Raw genomic sequence first — 21,683 nt, 5'->3', positions numbered from 1 at the left:
ATTTTCATCCGCACAATGCTCCATTTTGTGTAGGATGCCTTTGTGGTGCATCTGGGGATGGTCGTCTGCTGTGGTCCACATGCGGTGGGACTGCTCCCCCAATAGAAAACACGCTACAGTGTTAGGGGTTTGAGCACTTACCCCATATTTGCCACTATATTTCTGTGATTTAGCTTCCCAAGTGGTCCAAATGTTGGGGTCCTGTCTAGGCTAGACGGGTTTCGGGGTTTAGAAGTCTCCCTTCCTCAGTAGCTCAGAGGACCATAACTGCATCTTTGTCGACTTATCAAAGGAGACGGTAAGACCGTTCAAATTTTTCCAGCGATTTAGAAACGGCATTATTATTCCAGTGGGACGCTGCTGGTGGATGCTATTAGCGGGACGCCGCGTTTGTTTTTTCCTTGATTGCTCATTGGGACTTTGCATATTTTCGGATATCCCTGTTATATTTCGAAAGGGACGTACATAAAGGACATTGGTTTATCGCAATTTTTAATACAAGACTTTCCCATAAGAATATTTGCCGAATATTCATACGAGTTATTATCGAATATTCTATTTTATTCCTCAAATTTTTGTATTTTATATTTTAATATACTATTTTCCATTTGACAAATTGATTTGCTGCATGTTGTGTTTTATGGTGTAGCGGATAGGTATAGATATCCTGAGAGTGCCCAGTTACTTTTGTTCTATGATCTGTCATATTACCTTACACACAGACAGGGGCGGACTGACAACTCATGGGGCCCCCGGGCAATAGGAGATTATGGGGCCCCTGTGGCCCCGCCCACCCTCAAGCCACACCCACATATTGCGCCACCCACATCACCTACCCTTGGTACAGAATTTCTCTTCACTTACCACATACAGTATAATACAGTGAGTGCAGAATTATTAGGCAAATGAGAATTTTGACCACATCATCCTCTTTATGCATGTTGTCTTACTCCAAGCTGTATAGGCTCGAAAGCCTACTACCAATTAAGCATATTAGGTGATGTGCATCTCTGTAATGAGAAGGGGTGTGGTCTAATGACATCAACACCCTATATCAGGTGTGCATAATTATTAGGCAACTTCCTTTCCTTTGGCAAAATGGGTCAAAAGAAGGACTTGACAGGCTCAGAAAAGTCAAAAATAGTGAGATATCTTGCAGAGGGATGCAGCACTCTTAAAATTGCAAAGCTTCTGAAGCGTGATCATCGAACAATCAAGCGTTTCATTCAAAATAGTCAACAGGGTCGCAAGAAGCGTGTGGAAAAACCAAGGCGCAAAATAACTGCCCATGAACTGAGAAAAGTCAAGCGTGCAGCTGCCAAGATGCCACTTGCCACCAGTTTGGCCATATTTCAGAGCTGCAACATCACTGGAGTGCCCAAAAGCACAAGGTGTGCAATACTCAGAGACATGGCCAAGGTAGGAAAGGCTGAAAGACGACCACCACTGAACAAGACACACAAGCTGAAACGTCAAGACTGGGCCAAGAAATATCTCAAGACTGATTTTTCTAAGGTTTTATGGACTGATGAAATGAGAGTGAGTCTTGATGGGCCAGATGGATGGGCCCGTGGCTGGATTGGTAAAGGGCAGAGAGCTCCAGTCCGACTCAGACGCCAGCAAGGTGGAGGTGGAGTACTGGTTTGGGCTGGTATCATCAAAGATGAGCTTGTGGGGCCTTTTCGTGTTAAAGATGGAGTCAAGCTCAACTCCCAGTCCTACTGCCAGTTTCTGGAAGACACCTTCCTCAAGCAGTGGTACAGGAAGAAGTCTGCATCCTTCAAGAAAAACATGATTTTCATGCAGGACAATGCTCCATCACACGCGTCCAAGTACTCCACAGCGTGGCTGGCAAGAAAGGGTATAAAAGAAGAAAATCTAATGACATGGCCTCCTTGTTCACCTGATCTGAACCCCATTGAGAACCTGTGGTCCATCATCAAATATGAGATTTACAAGGAGGGAAAACAGTACACCTCTCTGAACAGTGTCTGGGAGGCTGTGGTTGCTGCTGCACGCAATGTTGATGGTGAACAGATCAAAACACTGACAGAATCCATGGATGGTAGGCTTTTGAGTGTCCTTGCAAAGAAAGGTGGCTATATTGGTCACTGATTTGTTTTTGTTTTGTTTTTGAATGTCAGAAATGTATATTTGTGAATGTTGAGATGTTATATTGGTTTTACTGGTAAAAATAAATAATTGAAATGGGTATATATTTGGTTTTTGTTAAGTTGCCTAAAAATTATGCACAGTAATTGTCACCTGCACACACAGATATCCCCCTAAAATAGCTAAAACTAAAAACAAACTAAAAACTACTTCCAAAAATATTCAGCTTTGATATTAATGAGTTTTTTGGGTTCATTGAGAACATGGTTGTTGTTCAATAATAAAATTAATCCTCAAAAATACAACTTGCCTAATAATTCTGCACTCCCTGTATGTATGACATACAATAGACAACCACACAAAACTATATGCCAAAAGCCAGATATGTGCCCAATCTATCCATGAGACAGATAACAGCCTTATGCATTATGAGATATTCCAAAGCAGCTCTCATCTGACTGAGAACCAGTAAACCTCAAACTTATTTTGCCTCTGGGTGGCTTGGGTGGACCTGCACACCTAGATCAACATCATTAGGGTAACAAAAAGTTTTCTGATTGTCCTAACATTATATTCAATAACCTTTCTATACAGTTTTCTCATGTAAAAACTAATTTGCATAAATATGGCCTTATGGGAAAGACATGCAAATGAGCAGAATCTGCGTTGTTTTTCAGTCTTATAGTCATAAGACTATGAAAACCAATAGATGGCGATATGGAGTTATGAACAGCACCCTCTATTGGTTTTACAGTCTTATGACAGGTCTAATATTCTTGTCAGTCAGATGAGAGCTGGTTTGGAATATCTCATAGTGCACAAGGCTGCTATTGTAAGGCTGTTATCTTTTTCATGGATAGATTGGGCACATACTTGGCTTTTGGAATACAGCCTTTGTGTGGTTGTCTATTGTATGTCATACGTAATAGGAGTCTAAGGTGCATCCAGCTATCATTGTAATGCTGTTTCCAAACCATATTGATGAGGTATCCATCAATTTCTAACCTTTTTTTATGAACTGGACACCCTCCTCTCTTCTGAGCAGGGGGTGTATGGTTGACTTTCATTATTGGCCGAGCACACAAATATAGCAATGTGTTCCGGCTGAACACCCAAATACTTTGGTGCTTGCTCATCACTATTAAAGACCCATAATATCACGCAGAATATTACATGGTGACCTTTATTTTTAACCATGAATATTAGTGACAACAATGACTGTTGATGGCCCAATGATAATGGTAATTTTTGTAGGCTTTCGCTCAGGCGAGTGATAGATCTTTAAATCAATGGCGTCATTCCAACAGTATTTTGTATATCACTTATTGAACAAAAATGTATTATCAGTTGTTAGTGATAATAATTAGTAATAGTAGTAACAACAGTGGCTATATCACTAAAGAATCAATCAGTGATATCAAATGATGACAGTCAATGTTAGTGACAATAGTGGGTGGCACCAATGAAAATGATAGTTTTTGAGGGTTTTGCCCAGGCAAGTAAAAAAACCTTAGCTCAGTGGCGTCATTCAGTGATGCTTAGTGTATTACTTTTTGCAGTTAGTAGCAATTTATAATAATGATTAGTGGTAATAGTAGAGGCAGTAGTTGGACAATCCTTAGACCAATGGCGTCAATCCAGTAGTGCTTAGTGTATTACTTGTTGCAGTTGGTAGCAATTTGTAATAAGATTTAGTGATAATAATAGCAGCAGCAGTAGTTAATAGAGATGTCCCGAACTATTCGCCGGCGAACAGTTCCCGGCAAACATAGCTTGTTCGCGTTCGCCGCGGCGGGCGAACATATGCGATGTTCGGTCCGCTCCCTATTCATCATAATTGTGTAAACTTTGACCCTGTCCCTAACAGTCAGCAGACACATTCCAGCCAATCAGCATCATACCCTCCCTCCCAGACCCTCCCACCCCCTGGACAGCATCCATTTTAGATTCATTTGGAAGCTGCATTTTAGTGAGAGAAGGGACAGTGTAGCTGCTGCTGATTTAATAGGGAAATCGATAGCTAGGCTAGTGTATTCAGTGTCCACTACAGTCCTGAAAGACTCATCTGATCTCTGCTGTTTAGGGCTAGAACCTCAGTCTGCTTTTTTTTTTTTTTTCCTGTGTAATCTAATTGCAGTTTCCTGCCAGCATGTATGTCAGGCTCACAGCGTATACTGTGCCCACTTGCCTAGTGCCACCACTCATATCTGGTCTCACAGTAGCTTGCATAAAAAAAAAAAAAAACTTTTTTGACTGTAATATAATAGCAGTCAGTTGCCTGCACGCGCGCGTGTGTTTCGTGCCCTGCTGCAAGTGCATAGTGTCACCAGCGCAACTCATATCTGGTGCCACAGTAGATTACATTTAAAGAAAAACAACAATTTTGACTGTGAATAAATAGCAGTCAGTTGCCTGCACGCGCGTGTGTGTTTCGTGCCCTGCTGCAAGTGCATAGTGTCACCAGCGCAACTCATATCTGGTGTTACAGTAGATTACATTTTAAAAAAACAACAATTTTGACTGTGAATAAATAGCAGTCAGTTGCCTGCACGTGTTTGTGTGTTTAAGGCTTAGCTGCAAGTGCATAGTGTCACCAGCGCAACTCATATCTGGTGTCACAGTAGCTTGCACGCATAGTACAACTAAACCAATCTAAAAAAAAATACAGGCAGAGGCAGGCCACCCCGCAGGGGCCGTCGTGGTGCTGTGATTCCCTTTGGCCCTAGAATAATGCCCAGTGTTCAGAGGCCACGTACCCTGAACTCAAAAAGTTCTGAGGATATAGTTGACTGGCTAACACAGGACACCCAATCTTCTACAGCTTCCGCTCGGAACCTTGATGCACCATCCTCCTCCAGCCCAGCTTCGGGCATCTCTCAAGTTACCACTCGCCCGCCTGCTGCCAACATTAGCACCACAGCTGCTTCACTTGATCTGTCAGAGGAGTTATTTACACATCAGTTGAAAGAAATGAGTGATGCGCAACCATTATTGCCAGAGGATGCAGATAACAGGGATATGTCTCAGTCAGGCAGCATTACACTCATGGACGTACGGTGTGATGATGATGATTATGTTGTACCCGCTGCTGCTTCCTTTGCTGAGTTGTCAGATACAAGTGAAGCGGTTGATGATGACGATGTGTCCGTGGATGTCACGTGGGTGCCCGCTCGAAGAGAAGAAGAACAGGGGGAAAGTTCAGATGGGGAGACAGAGAAGAGGAGGAGACGAGTTGGAAGCAGGGGGAGGTCGTCGCAAGGAGCTAGTGGCACAGTCAGAAAGCATGCATCGGCACCCGGGGTCAGCCAGACAGCACGCCAATCGACGCATGCTGTTGCCACCACCAGAATGGCGTCATTACAGAAATCAGCAGTGTGGCATTTTTTTTGTGTGTCTGCCTCTGACACCAGCGATGTCATTTGCAACCTGTGCCAAAAGGTACAACTGCTTTGCGAAGGCACATGATCTCAAATCACAAACGCCTATGGGATCAACACATGAGTACAAGCAGCACACAAACTCAAAGCCGTCATCCTCCTCCTGGTCCAGCATCTTCAGCCATGTCAACCACTGCTGTCCTCCTTGCCCCCTCTCAACCATCCGCCACTCCGTCTCTCGCCTTGAGCAGTTCCTGCTCATCTGCCCACAGTCAGGTGTCTGTCAAGGACATGTTTGAGCATAAGAAGCCAATGTCACAATGTCACCCCCCTGCCCGGCGTCTGACAGCTGGCTTGTCGGAAACTCTTAGCCTGCCAGCTTTTACCATACAAGCTGGTGGAGTCTGAGGCCTTCCAAAAATTTGTAGCTATTGGGACACCGCAGTGGAATGTACCCGGGGCCACCTCCTCTACTCCTCCTACTCCATCCTCTTCCATAACCTCCTCGGCTGAATCCTCTTCTGCTGCTGCGTCTTGCTCCACATCAACGGCACCCCCCCAGCTCCCCAGGGGCTATTCCACATCCCGGATACAACAGCGTCTTGGGGTTGACTTGCCTGAAAGCAGAGAGTCACACCGGACCAGCACTCCTGTCCGCCCTGAACGCACAGGTGGATCAGTGGCTGACTCCGCACCAACTGGAGATCGGTAAAGTGGTGTGTGACAACGGAAGCAATTTGTTGGCGGCATTGAATTTGGGCAAGTTGACACATGTGCCGTGCATGGCACATGTGTTGAATCTGATTGTACAACACTTTGTGCATAAGTACCCAGGCTTACAGGACATCCTCAAGCAGGCCAGGAAGGTGTGTGGCCATTTCAGGCGTTCCTACACGGCCATGGCGCACTTTTCAGATATCCAGCGGCGAAACAACATGCCAGCTTCATTTGCGACTGCCTGACATGTTAAAATTCAACACTTCTAATGTTTGACCACCTGCTCAAACAAGAAAAAGCCGTTAACGAGTATTTGTATGACCGGGGTGCTAGGACAGCCTCTGCGGAGCTGGGAATTTTTGGCCACGTTACTGGATGCTCATGCGCAATGCCTGTAGGCTCATGCGTCCTTTTGAGGAGGTGACAAACCTAGTCAGTCGCACCGAAGGCACCATCAACGACATCATCCCATTTTTTTTCTTCCTGGAGCGTGCCCTGTGAAGAGTGCTGGATCAGGCCGTAGATGAGCGTGAAGAGGAAGAGTTGTGGTCACCATCACCACCAGAAACAGCCTTATCAGCATCGCTTGCTGGATCTGCGGCAACGCTGGAAGAGGAGTGTTAGGAAGAGGAGTCAGAGGAGGAATGTGGCTTTGAGGAGGAGGAGGAAGACCAACCACAGCAGGCATCCCAGGGTGCTCGTTGTCACCTATCTGGTACCCATGGTGTTGTACGTGGCTGGGGGGAAGAACAGACTTTAAGTGAGATCACTGAGGACGAGGAACGGGACATGAGTAGCTCGGCATCCAACCTTGGTCAAATGGGGTCTTTCATGCTGTCATGCCTGTTGAGGGACCCTCGTATAAAAAGGCTGAAGGAGAACGACCTGTACTGGGTGGTCACGCTACTAGACCTCCAGTATAAGCAGAAAGTGCCTGAAATGTTACCGAATTACCGCAAGTCGGAAAGGATGCAGCAGTTCCAAAATAAATTAAAAAGTATGCTTTACACAGCGTATAAGGGTGATGTCACAGCACAACGGGAATCTAACGGGGAAGAGGTGAAAGTAATCCTCCTACCACGACCACGCCGGCAAGGACAGGACGGTTTACAGACATGATGTTGATTGAGGACATGCGATGCTTTTAAGTCCTACGCATTGCGACAGCCCTTCGGGGTCCACCCTCAGAGAACGACTCGAACAACAGGTAGCAGACTACCTCGCCTTAACTGCAGATATCGACACTCTGAGGAGCGATGAACCCCTTGACTACTGGGTGTGCAGGTTTGACCTGTGGCCTGAGCTATCCCAATTTGCGATAGAACTTCTGGCCTGTCCCGCTTCAAATGTCCTGTCAGAAAGGACCTTCAGTGCAGCAGGAGGTATTGTCACTGAGAAGAGAAGTCGCCTAGGTCAAAAAAGTCTAGATTACCTCACCTTTATTAAGATGAATGAGGCATGGACCCCGAAGGGACTGACAGTGGGCGATACATTTGACTAATAAAGGCCTGGTGATGAGATGAGCTGCCTTGGGCTAAAAATGGTCCACACGCTTCTGTATTTTATCTCTGCATGCCGGATGACTTGAACAACTTATCTGCCACCAACTAGGGTTCAAATGTTTTAGTGCACTTTCTGCCTGCCTGGAAAACATACATTTTTTTGGCCGGTGCTACAGCAGCGGCTGCAACTATACCTAATTTATCAGGCATGTGTACATGCCTAAATTTTATGGCCTCTGGTGCTGCACTGTGACTGCAAAAACAAAACAAAAAAAAAGGCACATACATGTATCAATTCCCTTTTGTGATCGTTACCTTGTTGTGGTGAAGGGGCTTGCATATCACAATGAAGCAATCACCTCTATGAGTGTGTTGGCAATGGCAATGTTGGCACACCCCAGATAATAAGGTCGTTGCTTCATTGTGAACAGACCAAAAGCGATCGGCTGGATAATTTTGCATAGAAAAAACATTAATTTTCTTTGTGATCATCTAAGGTAATCATTAAAGTCTACTAAGCCAACAATGGGCCCACACTGCAGAATCATTGTTTTCTGGGTCACTTAACTGTCACTGAACTACCTCAGCATGACCATAGGCTTTGAAAAACCCCATTGCCTGCAATCTCCCAAACGTGCGCACGAGCAGTCATCACTACACCAAGATTGACGCATAGAGGAATAAAATTTATGTCATGAGTGTGTCAACTATTGACAACTCTTTGCGGTTGTCTAAAATCTATTCCATACACGTCCCCTGATAGGGGACGTAACAGGGATTAAACTGATAGGAATAGTACTACTTAACACACCACTTATATCTGGTGGCACAGTACATTGCACGGCGCGCGCAGTGCCCCAAATTGGAACTAGGAGGACCAACCAAGCATCTTTTTCCATCTCCCGGTTCCTAAAATCTATGTCATACACCAGCCACTGATAGGGGACGTAACAGGGATTAAACTGATAGGAATAGTACTACTTAACATACCACTCATATCTGGTGGCACAGTACATTACACGGCGCACGCGCAGTGCCCCTAATTGGAAGTAAGAGGACCGACCAAGCATCTTTTTCCATCTCCCGGTTCCTAAAATCTATTCCATACACGTCCCCTAATAGAGGACGTAACAGGGATTAAACTGATAGGAATAGTACTACTTAAACACACCACTCATATTGGGATTGCACAGTACATTACACAGCCCCAAACTGGAAGTAAGAGGACCGACCAAGCATCTTTTTCCATCTCCCGATTCCTAAAATCTATTCCATACATGTCCCCTGATAGGGGACAAAACAGGGATTAAACTGATAGGAATAGTACTACTTAACACACCACTTCTATCTGGTGGCACAGTACATTACACGTGCAGTGCCCCAAATTGGAAGTAAGAGGACCGACCAAGCATCTTTTTCATTTCCTGGTTCCTAAAATTTATACCATACACGTCCCCTAATAGGGGATGTAACAGGGATTAAAAAAGATAGGAATAGTACTACTTAACACACCTTATAACAACGCAGAGAGAGGAGTCTGAAGAAGAGGAGTCAGAGGAGGAAGGTGGCTTTGAGGAGGTGGAAGACCAACCACAGCAGTCGTCCCAGGGGGCTTGTTGTCACCTCTCGGGGAACCTTGGTGTTGTACGTGGCTGGGTGGAGAAAGAGACCTTCAATGACATCAGTGAGGACAAGGAACGGGACATGGCTAGCTTGGTATCCAACCTTGTGCAAATGGGGAGTTTGCGGTTGTGCAAATGGACTGTTTGCGGTTGTTTGCGGTGCATTAAACGGGGAGTTTGGTCTGTCACTGTGAAGCGGGCGTAACCCTTACACTACCTGATCGATACAACATCATACCTGATGTTTTAAATCACGTTATTCCAAACAATTTAGGAATGTTAGGTGATTTATGCCCTTTATGGATTAAAACCCGACTCTGCGTCAATTACGTAATTTTCCATGGGAGTTTTGCCATGGATCCGCCTCCGGCATGCCACAGTCCAAGTGTTAGTCCCCTTGAAACAACTTTTTCATCACTATTGTGTCCAGAAAGAGTCCCTGTGGGTTTTAAAATTCGCCTGCCTATTAAAGTCTATGGCAATTCGCGTTCTCTGTTCGCGTAAGGAAAATTTTATGTTTGTGACATCTCTAGTAGTTAATAGCAGCAACATTAGTCAATAGTAGCAGCAATAGTTAATGGTACCAATAATGCCACGATTCAGTAGTGCAGTATCCGTTCTGTTTTAAAACTCCCTGTTTTCTGTCATTGGTACTTGCCGATAACTTGCTGGTGACAGCTGTGTTAATGGCAACAGTAAAGGACACTTGTGCGTTTTGTACTCACTGTTGATTGCTCTGTTAGATCTCACTGATTTCGGTGGCGTCCACTCGATAATCAGTGCACTCACTCTGCTTGATCACGGTGTATTCGCTGTCACTTCAAATCGGTGTCTCGCGTAGTCCTCGGAGTACTCGCTTGTGTTCGCTGCTGCTTCAGCTCAGCGCCTCACGTGATTCGCCGCAGCTTTTGGCTTTCGGCGAATATTCGCTTCTTTTTTTACAAGTCCGCTGTTCATATTGCTGTTAATTATATCCACAGCGTTGTGTCGCTGTTTGAAGTATCTTACATATTTCAATGGGTATTTCAATAAGTTTCGAGGTACCCAGACCTCTTCCTCAGTAGCCATATTTGAAACCCCACAAGATCTTTCCTTAAATACCTTTTGCCGGTTATTTTGAAAACCTGGATCCAATTGTGGGTTGTTGTAAAAACCCGGAAATAAATGTTTTTGTTCCTAATCCTTTATAGTCATAATGTATTTTCACATTGTTAAAACACAAATAAGATAAAATAAGATAACATAGAGAATAAAATGAAAAATCTATGAAAAATCATTAAATATTCAATATAATTTAGTATAAATTATCAGTGCATTAAAAAAAAGTATGTGCGGTTTCCATGCGCTTTTCTGGTATTTAAGTTTAATGTTTATTTTTAGTGGTTGTTGTACATATTGTATCTTTTTATATACTAATTAGGTGATAGTGTTCGATGATATTGCACTAGTCTAATAAATAACATAAATAATATAAAGCTCTTTGTGCTGATTATTTTAGCATCTTTATGAGTTCTCTTGTTCTGTTCATAGAAGAACACTGAGACTTGATAGATGTATAGCTGTATAATAGAGTGGGGGCCCTCCACCAAGGGGAGATCGGATTGCTGGTAAAACAGCCTGACTCCGATGTCCCATCGGCGAAGGGCACCCACCCCAATTTCTTACAGAAAGCCAAACAATTCAAAGTCGGAATTCAAGACGTCTGGTAGTAAGGTATTGAAGTCGTAGATTCGTCTGGCTTTTTGTCTCAACATATTCGCAATGTGATCCCCCCCCCTCCAATGTACCTCTACCTTTTCGAATGCAGTAAATGTTAGTTGACTTGGATCTTTATTATGATGGTATTTGAAATGTTTGGGAAATTTTGTATTCCTACAAAGGTGGCTGATCAATATCCCTAAAGGACAGTTCAGACAACTAAAGAGGAATTGGATGGTTGAGGAAGATTTTGAAAAAGAAGCAGCCTGTATGAAAGAACAATTTTTGACAAAAAATTACCCTGTCCATCTTGTTGAATACTCTCTGACAGTAGTAAGGAATTTGCAAAAAAAGTCTTTTTCGAATCAGAATATAGTAAGACAGAGATTAAAATTTTGGAAAAAGGACAACAGATTAGGATTATTTTACCTTATAATGTCCAGCATAGAAAAATAGAAACAATTGTAAAAAAAACATTGGCATCTCATTTTGAAGGATAAAGTGTTAGGCCCACTGTTAACTGAACGACCTTAAATTGTGTATACAAGGGCGCCAAATTTATCACTCAAAGTAGCAACAACTGTCAAAAAGAAACATAATGACAGACCCTCCCAGAATCTATTCAATCACAAAGGCTTTTATAGATGCAATACATGCAATAATTGCAAGAACACAATGTTCCCAAAAAATAACAACTAGAGTATCCTCAACAAGTAATGCCTTCACATATGAAATTGACACCTTCCTCTCATGCAATACAGCAAATGTCCTCTATTTAATCGAGTGCCCATGTAAAAAACAATACATAGATAGGACAAAAAGGCTACTAAAATCAGGAATTTCGGAACATATGACTAAGATCAGAAATGGTTACGAAAAACACTCTTTGTCCAAATATTTCAAATACCATCATAATAAAGATCCAAGTAAACTAACATTTACTGCATTCAAAAAGGTAGAGGTACATTGGAGGGGGGGGATCACATTGCGACCATGTCGAGACAAGAAGCCAGACGAATCTACGACTTCAATACCTTACTACCAGACGTCTTGAATTCAGACTTTTTGAATTGTTTGGTTTTCTGTAAGAAATTGGGGTGGGTGCCCTTCGCCGATGGGACATCGGAGTCAGGCTGTTTTACCAGCAATCCGATCTCCCCTTGGTGGAGGGCCCCCACTCTATTATACATCTATCAAGTCTTAGTGTTCTTCTACGAACAGAACAAGAGAACTCATAAAGATGCTAAAATAATCAGCACAAAGAGCTTTATACATTATTTCTTAGACTAGTGCAATATTATCGAATACTATCAACTAATTAGTATATAAAAGGATACAATATGAAAAACAAGCGCTAAAAATAAACATAGAACCTAAATACCAGAAAAACGCATTGAGACCACACATACGTTTTTTCATGCACTGATAATTTATACCAAATTATATTGATGATTTAATGGTTTGTCATTGATTTTTTGTTTTATCCTCTATTTTATCTTATTTTATCTTATTTGTGTTTTAACAATGTGAAAATACATTACGACTATAAAGGATTAGGTACAAAAAAAATTATTTCTGGGTTTTTACAATAACCCACAATTGGATCCAGGTTTTCAAAATAACCGGCAAAAGGTATTTAAGGAAAGATCTTGTGGGGTTTCAAATACGGCTACTGAGGAATAGTGTTGAGCGCGAATATTCGAATTGCAAATTTTTTCTCGAATATCGTAACTTAGAGATTTCGCGAATATTTAGAATATAGTTCTATATATTCGCGAAAATCGAATATTCTTTTTTTTTTATATTGTTATATTTTTTTCTTTCCCACTTCCCTAAAGTTGTTCTTACCTGTCCTTAGGATTCCTGGCTTCCTGGCTGCTCCAGTCAGTGCCCGTTGCTGCTTCTGCCGACTTCCGTGCTCAAAGAGCGTCCCCATCACCATGGGAACGTCTCCATATACTAGAATGTACTGTCGGATTTGAGAATTACGTTGAAATCGCAATTCGATTAATTCAAGTTATAATAATCGAATTGCGATTTCAACTTGGACCTGGTTTACTATGGATGGTTTGGTAGAATGAGCGAAGATGACGAATGTATTCGTCATATTCCACAAAACGAAGATAACGAAGTATTCTCCATCTTCGTTTTAGCTACCTATTCATCAACTTCGCTAATTCTAGCAATCATATAGAAAAGTTTACTATAGAGACAGCTAAGTTTAATTCGATATGTGATTATATTACTTTGCTTTTTGTATTATAAATAGAATAATTATAATAATTATCAGGTATTATAATTATTCCTTTTATTTTTTTAAAAAGCAAAGTAATATAATCGCATAGCGAATTAAACTTAGCTGTCTCTATAGTAAACTTTCCTATATGATTGCTTGAATTAGCGAAGTTGATGAATAGATAGCTAAAACGAAGATGGAGAATACTTCGTTATCTTCGTTTTGTGGAATATGACGAATACATTCGTCATATTCGCTAATTCTACCAAGCCATCCATAGTAAACCAGGTCCAAGTTGAAATCGCAATTCGATTATTATAACTTGAATTAATCGAATTGCGATTTCAACTTAGTACTGCTATATTCCATATTCGTTAATTCTAGCCTAATATGGAAAATAGCAGTGGTAAGTTGAAATCGCCCAGCGATTACTTCGAGTTATATTAATCGCATTGAGATTTCAACTTGAGGCTGCTGCTGGGTCTCTCTAATGGAATGGGTCTAGAATTAACAAACTTAACTGATATTGAATCTAGCAGTGCTAATTTTTAATCACAACTAAACCAGGTCCAAGTTGAAATCGCAATTCGATTATTATAACTTGAATTAATCGAATTGCGATTTCAACTTAGCACTGCTATATTCCATATTAGGCTAGAATTAATGAATATGGAATATAGCATTACTAAGTTGAAATCGCCATGCTATTACTTCGAGTTATATTAATCGCACTGCAATTTCAACTTGAGGCTGCTGCTGGGTCTCTAATGGAATGGGTCTAGAATTAACGAACTTAACTGATATTGAATCTAGCAGTGCTAATTTTTAATCACAATGTGATAATATTTGCTATTATTATTAACCACATTGTAAATCCAACTTTTATAAGGCACTATTCTGACATACAGTAATATATTTGTTTTATTAGTTAATTCTACCAATATCACCTATAGCAAAATCTCCAAAGCTGGAATTGCAATGCAATAAAAATTAGTTGCATTTCGAATTCAACACTATTGCTAAAATATTCGTATTGCTTGTATTGTTATAGTTAACAAGTGACCACTACATCTTATGGGTTAAATGTCCACCATCGGTATTACTGACTGTCACGGACCTTAGCCGTGGGTTTATGCAGCCACACAAAGCAGGTGGCAACGGCGCCTGCATAAGGATTGATCTATGTTTAATTATTCTGCTGGATGAAGTATAGCTACGTCATTGGGTGTGAAGCGGTAAATGATTATGGCACAAATTAAAGTGGTTACATCACACTACAATGTCTGTAACATGTATGTATGGATAGCAGACAAATGTCTCTCATATGCACATCGCACCTCTATTTACGTGCTACACACTGTATATCCCACGCTATAAAACCCACACCAACCCCACCTTCCCCCTTAAACCCTCCACCACCTTAAACCCCCCTCCATCATGTCCCCCCCACCTCCTCACTTACACACAGTTTATGAGAAGTAATGATTGACCTCCAGTATTTCAGTATTCGCTGGTTCATTTACCATAACCCAGGTTGCACCATGTGGAGGCGAACCAGCTGTACACCCCATACCGTACCGTCACCTCACTACACAGGTACACCTCTCCTCACATGGCCATTGGCCAATACCCCATTGCTCATACCCCACACACATTCAATTTAAATACAATGGAATGTTATAACGGTAACCTAAAATCAATTTTTTTCCATTTATAGCCATAATTATTATTATTTTTTTTGATGACATGATCACATTAAGTACAAATACTTGTATTTTAATAGTTTTGGATTACTTGTATGCATGGTGTACAAGGTCTATGATTGGACCTGGTCCCGTCACGCGTGCTGCTAAGAGCGCCACAGTCCGCAGTATTCGGTTTGAATTGTGGCACACACATGACCACTGACACAAGAAAATAGTCATAGTGAATACGTGGAGAGACCATAAGCGCCGCCATGTCTATTACCCTGTTTCCATGTAACGGCGGCTGCTGTATGTAATGATAATGAATTATTACTTTGTCCCAGACTAAATTGTCCGTACTGTAACCCCATTGGTTATAATAAAGCAAAACACAACAAATTTTATAGAACAATAAAGTTTTATAAAGCAAACTTTAAATAATAAAAAATATTAAGAATATAAATAACAGAAGCCCCCAAAAAACTAATGAAAAAAGAAATTAAGGCAATGTTTTCATTTCTTGGAGCTTTTGGAGCAGTCCAGCCATGGCCTTTTGGTTGGCCTCCTCTGCTAGGGTCAGCTCACCCCACACCCTTTTCATTAGCTGTGCCCTCAACTTTTTCATGCATTCGCACTGCTCCCGCTGCACATTTTTCGTCTCTTTCAATAAGTTGTTTATCGCTGTAAAAGTAAAGGAAATATACATTTTAAATCTACTTGAAAAGACAATCATTGTTTGGTGTATAAAGCAGATAAAGCCCTGTCTGACCCAGGAAGAAGTACAACAGCGACTTAAAAGATTAAAATAGACAAATCGCCATGACCGGATGGCATACACCCCCGTATCCTAAGGGAATTAAGTAATGTCATAGCCAGACCCTTATTTCTGATATTTGCAGATTCTATACTGACAGGGAATGTCCCACAGGATTGGTGCATAGCAAATGTGGTGCCAATATTCAAAAAGGGTCCAAAAACAGAGCCAGGAAACTATAGGCCGGTAAATTTAACATCTGTTGTGGGTAAACTGTTTGAAGGTTTTCTGAGAGATGCTATCTTAGAGAATCTCAACGGAAATAAGCAAATAACGCCATATAAGCATAGCTTCGTGAGGGATCGGTCATGCCAAACTAATTTAATCAGTTTCTATGAGGAGGTAAGTTCTAGACTTGACAGCAGCGAATCAATGGATGTCGTGTATCTGGACTTCTCCAAAGCATTTGACACTGTACCACATAAAAGGTTAGTATATAAAATGAGAATGCTCGGACTGGGAGAAAACGTCTGTATGTGGGTAAGTAACTGGCTCAATGATAGAAAACAGAGGGTGGTTATTAACGGTACATACTCAGATTGGGTCACTGTCACTAGTGGAGTACCTCAGAGGTCAGTATTGGGCCCTAATCTCTTCAATATATTTATTAATGATCTTGTAGAAGGCTTGCATAGTAAAATATCATTTTTCGCAGATGACACTAAACTGTGTAAAGTAATTAACACTGAAGAGGACAGTATACTGCTACAGAGGGATCTGGATAGATTGCAGGCTTGGGCAGATAAGTGGCAGATGAGGTTTAACACTGACAAATGTGAAGTTATGCACATGGGAAGGAATAATGCAAGTCACCCGTACATACTAGATGGTAAAACACTCGGTAACACTGACATGGAAAAGGATCTAGGAATTTTAATAAACACCAAACTAAGCTGCAAAAACCAGTGTCAAGCAGCTGCTGCCAAGGTCAATAAGATAATGGGTTGCATCAAAAGGGGCATAGATGCCCGTGATAAGAACATAGTCCTACCACTTTACAAATCGCTAGTCAAACCACACATGGAGTACTATGTACAGTTCTGGGCTCCAGTGAACAAGGCAGACATAGCAGAGCTGGAGAGGGTCCAGAGAAGGGCAACTAAAGTAATAACTGGTATGGGGCAACTATAGTACCCTGAAAGATTATCAAAATTAGGGTTATTCACTTTAGAAAAAAGACGACTGAGGGGAGATCTAATAACTATGTATAAATATATCAGGTCAGTACAGAGATCTCTCCCATCATCTAGTTATCCCCAGGACTGTGACTGTGATGAGGTGACATCCTCTGCGTCTGGAGGAAAGAAGGTTTGTACACAAACATAGAAGAGGATTCTTTGCGGTAAGAGCAGTGAGACTATGGAGCTCTCTGCCTGAGGAGGTGGTGATGGTGAGTACAATAAAGGAATTCAAGAGGGGCTTGGATGTATTTCTGGAGTGTAATAATATTACAGGCTATAGCTACTAGAGAGGGGTCGTTGATTCAGGGAGTTATTCTGATTGCCTGATTGGAGTTGGGAAATAATTTTTTATTACCCTAAAGTGGTTATAATTGGCTTCTACCTCACAGTTTATTTTGCCTTCCTCTGGATCAACTTGCAGGATAACAGGCCGAACTGGATGGACAGATGTCTTTTTTCGGCCTTATATACTATGTTACTATGTTAATCCATTATATATTGGTTTAGTTAGGATTAATAATAGTTCTTTAGACTTTAGGGTTATGGACTTAGTAGTTAAGTTGATGCTTTTAATGTAGATTAATTACTTTATAGTGTTCATGTTTAATATTACTGTTGTGTGTTGTACGTTCTTTGTTGACAGTTTCATAGTTTTTACACCATTTTTTAGATAAATATTAATATTGTTTTGTGCACTTTATTTTTTAGTCTAAGAAAAAATGTTATATTTTGGATGCTTGTTACATCCAATATTAAACAATATGCCTCATTCAGATACTTTACGGAAATCAGTACACCAGTAACATCAGCTAGCTGTAAAAAAAACTTTACGTGTATTTAATTAGGTCTGTGTTTTTGGACTGAGTGCCCAGACAGATATAGTGGCACAGGTCACTCCTGTACTCCATCAAGCCTTTTTAATAAAGTTTGGATTAAAAATGCTCTTCTTTTCAAGTGTGGACAGGAGATGTGAAAACTGAACCTGCAGAGAAATGAGCATGGTCTCTGACAGACCCTAAAGATTGGTGATATACTAATATTTTTGTTACACTGCTTGGAGCGAACGCAAAGTGTGGGACTTTAGGTTATGCAATATCTGAAGTCTGAATAACAATTAGAGGTTGAACTTGAACTTGTTTATAATTGTTTTCTTGAATAAAATCTGCCTGTGGTGAAGACTAAACTGACACCTGTATGTGTGTGGGGAAATTTTTAAATTAAAACATCAACAGAATATATTTGCCCTCCTGGCAGGGGGTGGTCACCACCGCGTCTTCCTCCTCCTCCTCCTCATCCTCCTGGACCTCAACTGCCTCAGGTGGGCTATGGGCCTGATGCCCTGATGGTCCTGCCTGCTCCTCTTCCTGCTCCTCATCCTCCGTCATCACCTTCTCTTCCACCACCACCTTCTTGTTAGAGCGCTTAGCAAGCACTTTAGGAAGAGGCACCCCTGTAATGAACAAATTTTTAAAAAAATAACAAGGAAACAAGCAAAGTAAAAAAAAAAAAGCTAACGGTATACAAATTAATCTATGGTGGGATCTGGATGGGATAATGATTACCCCTATGTTTGATTTCACATGATTTGGTGTTAGATGAAACTATGAATGAAGTTTTTCAGATGGTTTACAGTTGAGTATGTTAATAGCTAGGATGAGGTAGCGGGGGGTATTGGTTCGCAAGGTACTGTTGCAGGGTTATTGAAATGAGGTGGACTAAGTCAACTGTTTTGACATTGGATAAGGGTTTACATCATATATCTGTATCTCGCTGTGAGTGTATGTATATATTGTAAAGGGATAATCAGCTACGTGTCCCAACATTTATCAAATTCGTGCTGGAGAACTTTTAGGCAGAAGCGAAACCCAACTAAATTATTTATTGCAAATTTCCAATGTTACCATTGCACCTGAATACCAGTACAGTCTGTCTTCCACACAATTATCATTTTGCTGTAACAGCCTGCCTACATTCAATATGCTGACTGTGCTGTTAATAGTGTGCCTGCGAAGCTGTATGGTAGGAAATGTCTAAAGCCGATTAGTACGCCTTAGACCTTTTCAAGGGTATGCGGCCCACAGAGAGGGCTCTGAGTGCCGCCTCTAGCACCCGTCCCATCGAACTAAGTTATCAGTTGTAAAGGGATATAAATACTTATTTGCATAACTGAACACATAAATAACAATAGGTGGGTGATAGAAAATTAATCTAAGAATCGTACCTGGACAATTTTTGTCTCTGACTGATTTCTTTGATGAGATCCATCCTATGGCGCTTTAGGTCGGACCATTTTTTTTAACATTGCATTTTTTGAGTGAATTTTTCCATGCAAATGCCACAGCCGGCGTGCCTCTCTCCGTACTATAGCCTGCTTCTCTAAATGACATTTTAGGTCGTCGTACCCCTTCTCCAACATAGTCTGCAAGATAACAATGAAAGGATGTAATCCCAAAGTTGTAAAATACAATTATTAGTAATTATAGTCATGTCAACCATCAAAAATATTATGTAATATCAAAACGGTAAAAGAGTAGATATTTATATAGTTCCCTATGGAACTATATGAAAAAAAAAAAAAAAACATTTATATTCAAGGCAAATATAAGAACTAAACTCCACAGTGGCCGCCCCTTTAACAGTGACTTGAACTGTGGCCTCCCCTTTAGCAGTGACTAGAACTGTGGCCGCCCCTTTAAGAGTGATTTGAATAGTGACCGCCCCTTTAACAGTGACTTGAACTGTGGCCGCCCCTTTAAGAGTGACTTGAATAGTGACCGCCCCTTTAATAGTGACTAGAACTGTGGCCGCCCCTTTAAGAGTGACTTGAATAGTGACCGCCCCTTTAACAGTGACTTAAACTGTGGCCGCCCCTTTAACAGTGACTTGAACTGTGGCCTCCCCTTTAACAGTGACATACTTTTTTCGGTAGAATTACTTACAGTGATCAAAGCTTCCAGCTCTTCTTGATTGAAATTGCTCTTTGCCATTTTCGTATAAACTTTTCAAAATCTCTGTCTCTAATCGGTCTCTCCCCACTCCCCCTGCGATCCAAAGACAAAGACAGGCACGCACGCACGTACGGACACACAAACACGATTATTTAAATGACGTATTATCGCGATAACAAACCAAACATGGTAGACTGTATAAGTTGAAATCGCAATTCGATTCATTCAAGTTATAATAATCGAATTGCGATTTCAACTTTTTACGTATATTCTTAATATTGCTCTAACTTCATCTTTTAGAATATTCGTAATATTCTAAAAGACGAAGTTAGAGCAATATAACGAATATTCTAAAAGACGAAGTTAGAGCAATATTAGGAATATTCGTAAAATACACATATAGATTGTAATTTAGCTTCATAAGAGGCAAAAAAAAATTAGAGAAAAAAAAGGATTATAGCACTATATTAGCTAAATTACAATCTATATGTGTATTTTACAAAAATTCGTAATATTGCTCTAACTTCGTCTTTTAGAATATTACGAATATTAAGAATATTCGAATATTCGTAAAATACACATATTAGCCTAGCCATAGTCAATTAGTCATAGGAATGTTGCCTTATACTATTAAAAGGGAAACAAAATAAAATCGCAATACGCGATTAATTAAATCGCATATTATTTGCGATAATTGGAATAATTACGAATATTCGATTTTGACGAATATAACACGAATATTCAATCGAATATTCGCAAAATATCGCAAAATGGAATATGGCACCTCACGCTCATCACTATTGAGGAAGAGGTCTGGGAACCTCGAAACACGTTTAGCAGGCTTATTGAAATACCCATTGAAATATGTAAGATACTTCAAACAGCGACACAAGGCTGTGGATATAATTAACAGCGATACGAACAGCGGACTTGTCAAAGAAGAAGCAAATATTTGCCTAATCTTCTCTAATCTCGAGAGACTTCAAGCATCAACTGCAGCGATCATGTAAGATGCTGAGCTGAAGCGAACACAAGCGAGTAGTCCGACGACTACACAAGACGTCGAGCTGAAGTGACAGCGAATACACCGTGATCAAGCGGGGTGAGTGGGGGGATCTGTGGATGGCATTGTTATGGGGGGATCTGTGGATGGCACTGTTTAGGGGGGATCTGTGGATGGCACTGTTATGGGGGGATCTGTGGATGGCACTGTTATGGGGGATCTGTGGATGGCACTGGTATGGGGGGATCTGTGGATGGCACTGTTATGGGGGATCTGTGGATGGCACTGTTATGGGGGGATCTTTGGATGACACTGTTATGGGGGATCTGTGGATGGCACACTGTTATAGTGGTATCTGTGAATGGTACTGTTATGGGGGATCTGTGGATGGCACTGTTATGGGGGATCTGTGGATGGCACTGTTATGGGGGATCTGTAGATGGCACTGTTATGGGGGGATCTGTGGATGGCACTGTTATGGGGGGACCTGTGGATGGCACTGTTATGGGGGATCTGTGGATGACACTGGTATGGGGGATCTGTGGATGACGCACTATTATGCAATTACTAAAAGGATCCGTCCCCCATTGACTTTCAATGTAAAGTCAGGAGTCACTATTTTAGGCTACTTTCACACCTGCGCTAGGTGCGGATCCGTCTGGTATCTGCACAGACGGATCCGCACCTATAAATGCAAACAGTTCAGTGCAGATCCGTCTGCATAACAGCTTTTTCAGATCTGAGTTTACAGACAGTATATTCTAACACAGAGGCGTTCCCATGGTGAT

This window comes from Bufo gargarizans, chromosome 7 (assembly GCF_014858855.1).
Source record: "Bufo gargarizans isolate SCDJY-AF-19 chromosome 7, ASM1485885v1, whole genome shotgun sequence".
Lineage (NCBI taxonomy): Eukaryota > Metazoa > Chordata > Amphibia > Anura > Bufonidae > Bufo > Bufo gargarizans.
This window is presented reverse-complemented; position numbering follows the sequence as displayed.